Raw genomic sequence first — 12,643 nt, 5'->3', positions numbered from 1 at the left:
AGCGGTCATCAGCTTGTCTTATCAGGCTCAGAAACCTAATCTAAAATCTAAATTATTAATGGGAGCCTGGGAGCATGGACGCATCACAGCAAACCCCAAAGGCCAGACAGGTCTACTGTCCAGACAGATAGACATTTTACCCTGTATCTTTTTTGATAAATATAATATAAAGGTTGGAGCAGTGGCCCTGTAGTTAGTGCTCCAGACACGAAAACCAATGAAAGAAATGCTAGCTCATTTCCAGCTCATATCGTGTACTGATCCCCCTTTTAGGGAAACGTTTTTCACACTGTCTTTCAAGGCACCCTAACACCATGTCATAATTTGCCATATTCTGGCTGCTCGGGTTGTTCCCATGCAGGAAATGTGCTGTTAATCACTCACGAGGTTGTTGTGTGCATTTCCTCTGAACAAATGAGTCAGTATTTCGTAAGTGTTGTATTAATTTCTGGCTTGTTGAAGAAGCCATACATAAGCAGGAATTAATTGCATTTTTGCAATAGTCACGTGAAGCAGCAGCATACTGTGTGGTGATTAAAGTGCTTTACATGGAATATGAATAAGCATAAATCACGGCAAGTGGTGGGCGCATGATGAGAACCACATAACAATCACGTTATGTCTGGGACAATCCGCGAACTCAGCAATTACTGAAGGTCATGAGAGGGGAGCAATTCAGATTAAGGAGATAGCAGCAGAAAGACATTCATGTTTTTGCTTATTACATGAACTGAAGTAATAATAATAATAATAATAAATAAATCTGTTATTACAAGAGAAATTTTTTATGCATCATAGTTTTAATAACAAATTATATAATCATATCAAAATCATATTATTCACATTATTATTATGTTCATATTATTATTATTATTATTATTATTTTATCATTCATTTTTTTTACATTTCAATAATGAGGGTTGAGACATTTTGTGACAACGCTCAAATGTTATCAGTCTAGATAAAACTGTAACATGTTTGCATTTTATGTTTTTATTTTGCTTTGCTTTGCTTTTTGTTTTATGTGTTTTCTTTTGCTTTGGTATGCCTTGCTTTTATGTGTTTTACTTTACTTTTTTGCTCTGTTTTTTGTTTTGTTTTGTGTTTTACTATGCTTTTTATTGTTTAGCTTTTTTGTTTTGCTTTGCTGTTTCCTTTCTTTTTGTTTTGTTTGTTTTAGCTGTGCTTTTATGTGTTTTGCTTTGCTTTTTATTTTGTTTTGCTTTGTTCTTTGTTGTTTTTTTGTTTCATTTTTTCTTTGCTTTTATCTTTTGTTTTGCTTTTTGTTGTTTTGCTTTGTTTTGTGTTTTTGTTTTAATATCGGAATAGCAGATAATAGAGCAAAGGCCATCATGTTTGTGTGTTTTACCTGTACTCCAGTTTAAATTCTGTTGTTACAGTTGAAGTTATCTACCTCGGGTTGTTAAATCACATTTCTGCTAGGTGTGATTTTCCTCAAATACACTATTAGAGATGTAGGTCACAAAAATAGAACGAGAGATCAAGAAAAAGAGGAGCGAAATCATGACACATGGAAAAGGACGGCAGACAGACAGAGGGAGATGAAAGCCACCTCTGTATCAGTTTTCTCTCACCTATCCATCACCTTGGCGACAGCAGGTCTGTGGTTGGGCCTGTTTGCTGTCACTGAAGCTGTAGTGAGGGAAGCAGCCATTTTACATCATTGATTTACATTAGTCAGGGAAGAAAGCTGAAGAATGACTGAAGAGAGCGACTCATACGCACACACATGCTCCCTTGTGTGCAGCCTTTTAATATTGCATTGGGTGTTTGGTGTCTGCTTTCTACTTGGGGTTTAATTTAATCTACGGTGGCTAACTTTCTCTTAGTGTGGGGCTCTTTTCAACAAGCTGACAATTTTAGAGAAGAGAGGAGAGGAAGCAGAGGAGGAGAAAAGCCAAAGTAACATGACAGAAGAAAGAAAAAGTAAAGGGGAATTATGGGTGGTGGAAAACATAAGTAGGAAGAGAGAATGAGTGGTGGATTAGAGGAGAGGGTGATGGAGTGACAGAGACACTGTAAAGATGAAGAGGAGAAAGGGACAGTGTGGGCTAATGGCTGCAGGGAAGGATGTTGAATGATGTCTGAGCGTGTGCCTCCTGTCAATGTCACCTTAACATGTCTCACTGCTGCAGAGAAACACACTTCTTACAAAGACTCTCTCTAAATGGTTGACCTGATTGGTTCAGACTGTCGACAGTTGCACAGCTTCGTCCAGTAGTGTTCTTTCATATGAAAACACTTTACTTTCTGACTTTTTATGCTTTAATAAGACACATATTGCAATTAGTTTTGCTCATACTTTGGGTTAAAGGTATTTCTGAAGTACTACATTTTGGAATAGAACGATACTTCCGATTGTGCTGCTTGTTGCTATTTCTTTTCTAAGCAATTGGCCTTGATCAAATGAAATGTTAAAAGAGAGCCTTAGGGAATAATATCTAGTTTTCAAACTGTGGTCCAGGACTGCAAGACAGTCCATGGGTAACCTGAGAGAAAATAAAAAGATTTTACAAAAAGCATTTTTGCTGCTGTCAAAATGAATATATATATATATATATATATATATATATATATATATATATATATATATATATATATATATATATATATATATATATAATATGAATAATATATTATTATGTTTAACATATCTACTAGTTTTGATAATAGTACAGAATTTTAGGTATTTATGTATCGTTATTTTAATAATGTTCTTTGGTTTCAATCAAGTATTTGATAATAAAAAAAGGCAATTGTATATAATGTTACGCTAACATTTTTTCCAAGCAGTATAAAAAGTATTTCTACATAAAAAGAAATATCTGCCTTTATATATATAAAATATCTCTAAAAATATGTTTTGTATTTTTAGAACTGTCAAATGTAACATTTTAACATGTTATTGTTATGTTTAACACATCTACCAATTTTGATAACCTTATTATATTTATTTACTTATTTTCCAGATATTTTAATAATGTGCTTTGGCTTCAATACAGCATATACTGTAATAACAAAATTATAATTTTTTTTAACAGCTGTCAAAGTGAATGTTAACATTTCTGCCAATTTTATCTATATATGTATGTATTTATTTATTCTCCAGATAATATTTTAATAATGTGCTTTGACTTCAGTAGTTTTAAAAAGTGTATTTCCCTGTCAAGGGAACTTCGAACTGCGTCCTCTTAGGGGACACTATGGGGAACACCTCGTCGTGACCCTTGTCTGAAGCATACTTTGAAAAATGCCAACGTGTTGGCCGGCGACAGCCTCTGACGTCACTACCAGCGCGACTATAAATATCGCTTATCTTCTTCGTCTTCATTGACTGTTTTGTTTGAAGCGTGCGTCTGAGAAACGACCAAAACGGTAAGAGCGATCTATCATTGTTATCATGGCATCCACTAGCAAGGCGTTTAAACAGTGTGTGCATTTATGTCAGTGTTATTTGACACCTGATGACACACACAGTCTTTGCGTCTCTTGTTTGGGCGAAGAGCACACGCGCGATGTCCTTGAGGGGGCAATCTGCGTGCACTGCGAGCGTTTTTCTGTGAAAAAGCTCTACTCTCGTTTGTCTCTCTTTTCGAGGAAAGAGGGACAGCCATCTGGTCCCCGTGGCTCAGGTCCCACTGTTGCCAAGGCACGGAGGAGAATGAGTTTGTGGGGATCACAGGTGGATCTCGCTGAGGAGTGTAGAGAGGGATTTTTCCTTTCACACTCTCCGGCGGCAAACGAGAGTGAACTTCAGGAGGAAGATGCATTGTCATTAACCCTTTCTGATACTGAAGTTAGTGCTCGCTGGGTTCTACCCAGAAAGAGCAGGAGATGTGGTGAAGAAGCTGAGGCTGAGCCTTCTCAATCCTCCTGCCCTGCGTATGGGGAGCTGTTAAAGGTTATGGATCGCGCCACGGCAAAATTAGATTTGCCCTGGAAAGCGTGCCAGAAAGGTAACGTCGCGAGGTCTCCTCGATGAGCGTTATTTGTCTGACCATAGCCACGTCAGCCACGACGCAGCAGCAGGTCAGGCTGTGGCTTCGTTGCATACAATGGCAGTGCTTCAGGCTTACCAGGCTGATCTGCTGAAGGACCTGGATACAGGCGAGGGCCTTTCAGCTGACCAGGTAGCCGAGCTGCGCCGCACCACAGACCTCTCTCTCCGGGCTACCAAGCAGACCACCTCCGCCATGGGTAGGTCTATGGTGGCCATGGTGGTAACGGAGAGAGATCTGTGGGTGAACCTGGCAGACATCGGGAGGGAAGAAAGGGGGTTTCTTCTCGATGCTCCAGTCTCGCCTTCTGAGCTTTTCGGTACCTCGGTCGAGATGGTGGTCGAAAAGTTCAGGGAGGCAAGGGCGCGCTCAGCTGCCTTTAAAACCTTCATTCCACGAAGGTCCAGGTCCAAGCCGGAACAACAAAGGGGTCTTGGCCCATCTCGATCTGAGGATCGAAGACAGGCGCAGAAGGCTAGTGTCGCGGCTCACGCTCCTCCCCCGCCTGAGGGCAGGGGCAAGAGGAATCGCGGGTCACGAAGAGCCACCAGCTCTCCACCTGATCGAGGTTAGGTGGAAAGTTTCTCACATAACAGTCTCCTATCCTGGACCTATGATGTTTCTGGTTGGTCCTATATTCATAGTAACCACCTTACTGACGGTCCGGACCAAAAGGTGTGCCAGTAAGCGGGACTCCAGTACAGGAGGGTGGGTGAGTATGTAACCCTTTCTTTATCTGCTTATGGGTGTTATGTTGCTGGTGGTTATATGTCTACTAACAAACTCTGTGAGTTTCCTTTACAGTGCTCAGTTCTGGCCTCGTGTTCTGGTATTAGGTGGCCAAGATCACAAGCTTTCGGCAGGCGGCCGCGATGCGTGGGTTCCGCCCCCCGGGGCGCGACACCCACCGCGGAGTGAGACCCGCGTGTGGGAGGCAAACGCTCTGCGGTTGTCCATCCCACATCCCCTCCCGAGGAGCCTGGCTGGTCGTCAGAACTGGCACAAGCACTGCAGGGAATTTCATGGATGTCTGGCCAGGTCACCCTGAGGGGCCGCCTGGCCGCTTGGCGCATCCGGCAGGATGTCCGCCCAGGTAACCCTGAGGGGTCTCCTGGCCGCTTAGTGACATCCAATGGGAAGGTGGAGGTGGTAGTTACGGAAGTCTTTCTGTATGTACTGCCTCAGGTGATGCTCCCCTTGCTTGAGGTTTGGAAAATTGCAGCTTGTCTCTCCCGTGTGATCCAGTGCCTCTGCGATGCTTAGGAATCTTTCAGTACACACGCTAAGCGTGTGTACTTTCTCAAAACCACATGGTGGTCAGTGTGCAAGTGAACACTTTGCGCACTGTCTGAAATCCACGTAAGTGGTAAGTGTGCACGCAAGATTCTGCGCACTTTCTGAAATCCTGTACGGTAGGTGTTACGCGCTCCGCTACGTTCCCTTTCTTAAGATGATTAGCCCTGGGTTCCTTGGGCTTCATTCAACCAGTGTGTATTTGTTATACACCTCAAGCATCGCTTCCGTCAACATGAGGGGCTGTTTGGCCCAGGCACTGTGTTTATCAGGTAGTAGGCCTCACTAGGCCTCCCTGAAGTTGAGCTCCCACATACTGTGGTGGTCAGGTAGTAGGCTTCACCAGGCCTCCCTGGAGTTGAGTTCCAAATTAATTTCAGTTTCCCCTTAAGGTGGTTATCTGGTAACAGGTAGTAGGCCTCTCTGTAGGTGAACTCCCACATATTGTGGTTATCAGGTAGTAGGCTTCACCAGGCCTCTCTGAAGGTGAGCTCCCACATACTGTGGTTGTCAGGTAGTAGGCCTCTCCAGGTCTCCCTGAGAGTAGTTTCACAGTGGTGCTGGGTTTTGTAAGCTAGTGGTGCTTACTTTCAGTTTAGCAGTCCTTATCAGGCAGCTACCGAAGGTGAGCCTGCGCCCTGGCTCGGCTCAATTCTCGTGGTAATTTAGCAGCGCTCCCCTTTTCCAAAGAAAAAGGGTCGCCTATGAGCATGCTACTCTGAGCTCTGAGTCCTTCTCTCACAGGAGACTGAATTCTCGTTTTTTTTCAACAGAGCGCTCCAGTACTACATACTGTTTTTGAGATGCACTGTGAGAGCAGACATCCTGCTGAGGCAGGGGCTGAGGCTCGGGAAATGGCGCCTTCGCACCAAGGTGATGAAGTAGAGTTGGAGAGGTTGGCCAGACTTGGGTGGATCGGTTTTTGCGGCTTGAGAGAGCATCGCACTATCCCCTCTGGCTTCCTCTGACTCATCCAGCTCCACTGGGGCTGGACGCCATGGTACAGGCGTGGCCGAGGCTACTAGAGAACTGTTGGGACAGTTCTTTCGGCAAGTTTTTGCAAAAGCTAGCAGTAGCCCCTGTGTGACAGGCAAGACTTGGTAGAAGACATGCTAGGTTCTTAGCCGTATCCCTTTAAAGGAATCTTTTGTGATTCCAAGCCTTCAGCTCTACCCCGGGCCGAGGCCTTACAGGTAAGTTAGGTATGTATCTTAGGCCTTTGGCCATAAGGGGTAATGTCATGGAGAGCCGTCGAACCGTCCCAGGGGCGTTTCCCGGTGAAATGGTAGAGTTGGTACTTAGTGTTTGCCATGATTCTGGCCTGCACTCCCCTCAGCATGGTGGCGTGGGTATACTGTTCCCCATAGTGTCCCCTAAGAGGATGCAGTTCGGAGTTCCCTTGACAGGGAAACGTCTCAGGTTACGAATGTAACCATGGTTCCCTGAGAGGGAACGAGACACTGCGTCCTCTAGCTCCCTGCCATGCTTCAGGACGCAAGCTTCACGAAGAAGATAAGTGACGGGTCCTATGGGCGCGTATTTATAGTAGAGGCTATTTTATAGTATTTATATATAGTATTTATATCAGAGGCTGTCGCCGGCCAACACGTTGGCGTTTTTCAAAGTATGCTTCAGACACGGGTCACGACGAGGTGTTCCCCATAGTGTCCCCTAAGAGGACGCAGTGTCTCGTTCCCTCTCAGGGAACCATGGTTACATTCGTAACCTGAGACAATAACAATCTAAAAAAAATGTTTAACAAACTTTTGTTTATAGTAATAAACTTACTCTTTTTCTCACTGTTAAATGGCTCTTTATGCATGAAAATATTTATTTATTGTTATTTTAGTAAGGGTCTTTTGACAACAGAAAATGCCATTGTTCCCTTTCAGTCGGTCACTCTCAACGCCACGTTGGTGACCGACGAGTTACAGTTCATTTTAATGACGCGTTTGTAAATGAAGATCAGTGCAGACAAAGGCTGCAGACAGCACACCTTGTTTGTTATCTTTATTTTATAAGTGCACAAAGTTTTGTTGTTATTATATCTGTATCCAAAAAAAGTAGACCCTTTACAGATTCGATTGATGTATTGCTCTTGGCCTGGTTCCCCAAAATGTTCTTTTCGCTAAGTAGTTCTTAACCTATTCCTTAACCTCTCTCTTAACCTTATGGCATGATTCCCGACACGTTCGTTCGCTAAGTATATCTTCTGTAAGTCACACTTTCGTAAGGTTGGTCTGGACCATTCGTAAACTCTCTCTTAGCGTTGTTTGAGCTTAAGACGCTAGTCGCCGCCACTGAGCAGTCTTTAGAAATCAGCGCAGCGCAGTACAAGTCAAACTATGGTATGTTGACAATGTTGTGGCTCAATATTGATTTTATGTTATGGACATTTTAAGACTCATAATAAATTATGTTTCGCAATGGATACAGGCCTGTTTATGAAGTTGACTTTATGTGGTATCAGAACTAATATGGTGGTAATTAGCCTAGGCTTTTTCGTAATGTAATTAAAGTGAATTGGCAATCACTTTTGATAATTAAAATCTGGCAAACAATTTGGCTCTAAATGGCTATAAAAAGATCTTTAAATGGGTAAGCATGTCCAGTAAGCGACCAACTATGGCAGCGATCCAACGTGTCCTTGTATTTAATTAAAGACGGAGCCGGATGCGGAGCCGTTTAGTCCATGTAAATTTTTTTTTGAAAACATAAACCAATTGCAATCAATACCGCATTAAACAGAAGTAACTGCAGCTGCTTGCCAATCAATTCTGATTGTAAAGTACCTTACCATTAATATAAAAGTGTATTATAAGGAGGGTGGATGATTAGCAAGGGATACCCGGTTCGTCTAACCGCCACAACATATCATGTGAACATATTACTGACCATTTGATCATTTAATTTATAATCTATATTCTACTGATAACTTAAACTATGTTAGAATAAATTTTACTGTAATAATTTGAGGAATGTTTCATTTGCATATAACATGTTGTCTTTCTTAAAACTGTATTGCACTTTCGCGTGAAATGGAAAATCGATTCCTGAGCAATCGATGCCAACTAATTCAGCACCCTCACTTTGGACAGCGCTCTTGTAACATCGGATGTAAGAGGGAGCGTGCTTATAAGCTTCCTAAGGGACACTTCGGGGAACACACTTAGGAACATAAACAACTTGTTCGACTTGGAACAGGGACGCTGCGGAAGCCCCATCCTTCCCGAAGGAGGTCTCGGGAGCAAATACACATATAGCATCCGTTTAGGTATATATGGAGAAATTTGAGGTGATTAAAACCCTCTTGGGAAGGCAGAAGTCTGCCGGGGAAGGCTATACCGTGGACTATATGCATATGAGTACTGCTTAGGTCTCAATATGGAACCCAGCCTCCTTGGTTCACAACGGATTCATCATGAAGGCCTGGCGCCGGACATTCCGCCACGTCCAGCTGCCTAGGGTGATGGAGGATCTCAACAGGGTCTACAGTATGGACACTCTGGAGCAGCTTTAGCAAGCCAACACTAACCAGGGCCTCTCGTGAGAGGTGAGAACAAAGGAGGATATCGGCTCTACAAGAATGCTATAGTACCTACTGAACGTGTTAGGGGTCGCCCAGCCCGCAGCTCTACAAATATCTGTCAGCGAGGCGCAACGAGTCAGCGCCCAGGAGGATGCAACACTTCTAGTTGAGTGAGCTCGCAACCTGAACGGGCAAGGCACACACTGTGCCTAATAAGACAGGGTTATGGCATCCACAATCCAGTGGGCCATCCTCTGCTTAGAGACGGCATTCCCCTTCTGCCGGCCTCCATAACATACAAAGAGCTGGTCTGAGGTCCTGAAGCTTTGTTTCCGGTGTACGTAGCATCTCAATGCTTGGACGGCACAGAGCAAAGCCAGGGCTGGGCCTGCCTCCTCCAGGGGCAGCACTTGCAGGCTCACCACTTGGTCTTTGAAGGGTGTAGTGGGAACCTTGGGCATGTAGCTGCAGGATTACCTGGGAGTCAGCCGGCCCAAACTCTAGGATCGAATTGTCGACCGAAAATGCATGCAGGACCCCTGCCCTCTTGATGGAGGTTAATAATATTACTTAACTTTTTTCCAAACAGTATAAACTAGTCTTTATACATGAAAAGAAATATCTGCGTTTATATAAACATATAAATATTTTACAAAATGTATTTTTACAGCTGTCAAAGTTAATATGTTATTGTTTTGTCTACCAATTTTGATAACATAACTATTTTTTTTGTTTTTTTAACAAGTTAATGTTAACGTGTCTGCAAATTTTATGTATGGATGTATTTATTTATTTATTTATTTTCCAGATAATATTTTAATAATGTGCTTTCACTTCAATAGACTTCAAAAGTGTATATAACAAAATATAATTACTTATTAACAACATACTGTTTACAATAATATACTTTTTTTCTTACACAGTAAAAATGGCTCTTTATGCATAAAAATATTTAGCTGCTTTTATATTTCAGAAAGGGGGTCCTTGCAAGGAGATAGGTATATTTGGGGGTGTTTGGGATCAAAGTATTTTCAAAAACAATGTCATAGAATCTAGGGTGTGAGATTTTCTGACTTCATCTCACAAACACTTTGGCTACAAGATAGTAACACTCTGACACCCACCCCTCTTAGAAGTTAAATAGATCCACTGGAGAGTGACAGGAAATTATTTGAGGATAGAGTAGTAATGTGCACAGGTTAAGTTGCATGCCATGCTTGACCATGTTTAATCCACACCATCACCACGGCTCGCCAACCCCTACGTTACAGTACTTTTTCACTCTGCATTTCGACTCAAATATATTTTATTTACCAAATTTCACACACTTCAGAATAGCGCACAAACCTTCTTGAGGCTGAATAGAACACCATTTCAACCCTGCTTTTGTCTGGGGTGAATGGTGGGCTATTAATTACCTCTACTGCTCTTTCAGTCTCAGCTCTTCTGTAATACAGTTTAACATGTTCACATCCCACCCTAAAGATGTTCATGAATATGCATGAGCCCCTTCAGCTTAATCCTCATGATTGACAGGTTGGCATCTTAATCAGAGTGATTGATGGCACGCTGATTCCAATTGATCGGATATCTCCTCCCTCCCTTTTTCTCCTCATACATTCCTATAGCTGTTCCCACACTGTCATTAGCCTCCCTTGCTGAGGTCTGTTTAAACTTTCATCCTGATTGCGAGTCTAGTTTCTGGCAGCTTCGTCTGAATAAACTTGTTGTGCTGTGTTTGTGTGTTTTTGTGGTGTGACGCTCACTAAGCCCCCCTGCTCTGGTAATTGGACCTGCTTTCTCTCAGCAGCCTCCGAGCGCAGTGGGAGCTGGCAGTGCGGTGGGGGGAAAAAAAGAGGCCAGAAAGTCATTCTGCATGTCCAAATGCACTGCACAAATCCATCACATCAGTATTCTGGTCAGACTTCACTTCAGACACAAAGAAAAGAAGTGCAAAAGGAGGGGAATGCAAGAGTGATAGAAAGGAGCACATAAAAGTCTTTTGACTAGGAATTAAATGGGGCCAGTAGCTTTTTTTGTTTTGTTTTATGTTCTTTAAATAAGTTTCAATCTTACAAAACAGAGAAATAAATTGCTGCTGAAAAAAAAGACACTGAGAAAAATGAAAGAGATATTGAGCATTTGACACAAAAAAAGCAATAGATGTGACTTTTCTCCCTGTTTGCTTGTTTTGCAGAACAAAGAAGTCAACTAGAAGAGCTGTGAGCCTGTTACTCTGGACCAGCAGGTGAGTGACAGGATGTTGGACAAATGACACGGGCACATGGCCAAATTGTCATGATGAGAAATTGTCTTATGCAAAAAAGCTGCCCTCATGTATTAGAGCCTGCCAGCTGTATTGGACATGTTGATCATTCTTTATACCAAACAGAAACAAAAGCGTATTGTTGGAGATGACTGTGTGCCTTTAAAAGTGCTGTGGTGGAAACATGGTGTAGTGTAGTGTCAGTATAATACTGTGGTGGTGCTATAATGCATGTTGGCCTCAAAGAATTTAAAATAATCAAACAATTAGAAGTTCATTACATCAGATACAATGTTCTGTATCAACCCCAGTGTCACAGTAAGTAAACAATACAATATACTGTTGAAAAGATTGGGGTCGGTAAGATTATTTATTACCATGTTCATATGCACTAACTCGGTACTTTAAAGAATGCTGCTGTGAACAGGGTATATGTTTTTTTGCTTGGGTCTCCCACTACTCACTCTTGTCTCCTGAGACAAAAACAATCTCACATTTGTCTTATTTTAAAGTTTTGGAAGAGATCTCATCATCATCACAAACTGTGCTTAGCCAAGTATGAGAAGCAAGAGACTCAAAAAACCAAAACAAAAAACAAAAAAAACCCCACCTCTATTTGATGTTAAAGTAACTTCATTTCTATCTAGTAAAGATATTTGAGATGTTAAAAAGATCTAATTTTTTATTTTTATTTCCTATGAGATGTGCTGTATATACAATTTGGGCATTGAAGATCAATTAACAAGAGAATAAACCCTTAGTATCCTGATGTTATTCTCCTGGAATTGATTTCCAGGGGCATTATTTTACATTTGTGAGGACAATTTTTATCACCACCTTAATAATTCTATCTGTGTTGTCATTAATGTCAAATACTTGAATTTAGCCAGTTCAGTTAATACTTTAAACTGCTGCCAGTAACAATCTTTATTGTCGATAATGATTATTAATGCTGATTAATAGAATGCATATAAAAACTTGTTTTGTGTCTGCGTTTTGAGGAACATCATATATTCTGGCTCTGGCTTCTGGTCTAGTCTGGTTCAAGTTGTGCAGAAACTCCCATTATAATCACCGAAGCTATGAAATGAATCTGTTATTAACATCTCATCTGCACTGTGTATGATGAGGGAGTTCACGAGCGCAAAGAATTCAGTCAGTGAGCATGCACACTCAACAACAACTCCAGAGTTTTCAGCACTGACTAATCTAAGTGTCTCTGATTGGCCATTGCATTCCTAAGCTCAACAGAAACACGTGTGATTGGTCATAAGGCTCAGCGCTCCAAAAATTACAAAATAAATAATAAAATGCGTCAATAGTGATCTGATGCAGTGTGAGTGATTCAAAATGTAATTGAATGAATAGACACTTTTCATTAATTTTCGTAGTTAATTTTAATCACAACAGCCATAATCAATTGTTCAATTGTGCAGAGGCAATTTTTGCCCCTTTGTCTTGAACTTGTGAAATGACAATTAGACCTGACATTACTTTCTAAGAGGAACAACCTGGGAATGAAGTGAACTGTGTGTC

At 41.8% G+C, this 12,643-nt stretch overlaps 1 protein-coding gene across 4 annotated transcripts in view; it reads left to right on the top strand.

The window, feature by feature from the left end:
* The window catches only part of LOC132129292 (extracellular sulfatase Sulf-2-like), a 151,183-nt gene that overhangs the window by 30,846 nt on the left and 107,694 nt on the right, over positions 1-12,643 (top strand). For all 4 annotated transcript variants that reach the window (XR_009428476.1, XM_059540824.1, XM_059540829.1 and 1 more), the window contains exon 2: positions 11,039-11,089. The gene's annotated coding sequence lies outside the window, so the exon portion shown is untranslated. The remainder of the gene's footprint in view (positions 1-11,038; positions 11,090-12,643) is intronic.

The sequence above is a fragment of the Carassius carassius genome, chromosome 46 (assembly GCF_963082965.1).
Source record: "Carassius carassius chromosome 46, fCarCar2.1, whole genome shotgun sequence".
Classification (NCBI taxonomy): domain Eukaryota; kingdom Metazoa; phylum Chordata; class Actinopteri; order Cypriniformes; family Cyprinidae; genus Carassius; species Carassius carassius.
Note: the sequence above shows the minus strand (reverse complement) of the source record. Positions and strands in the feature narration are given on the sequence as shown.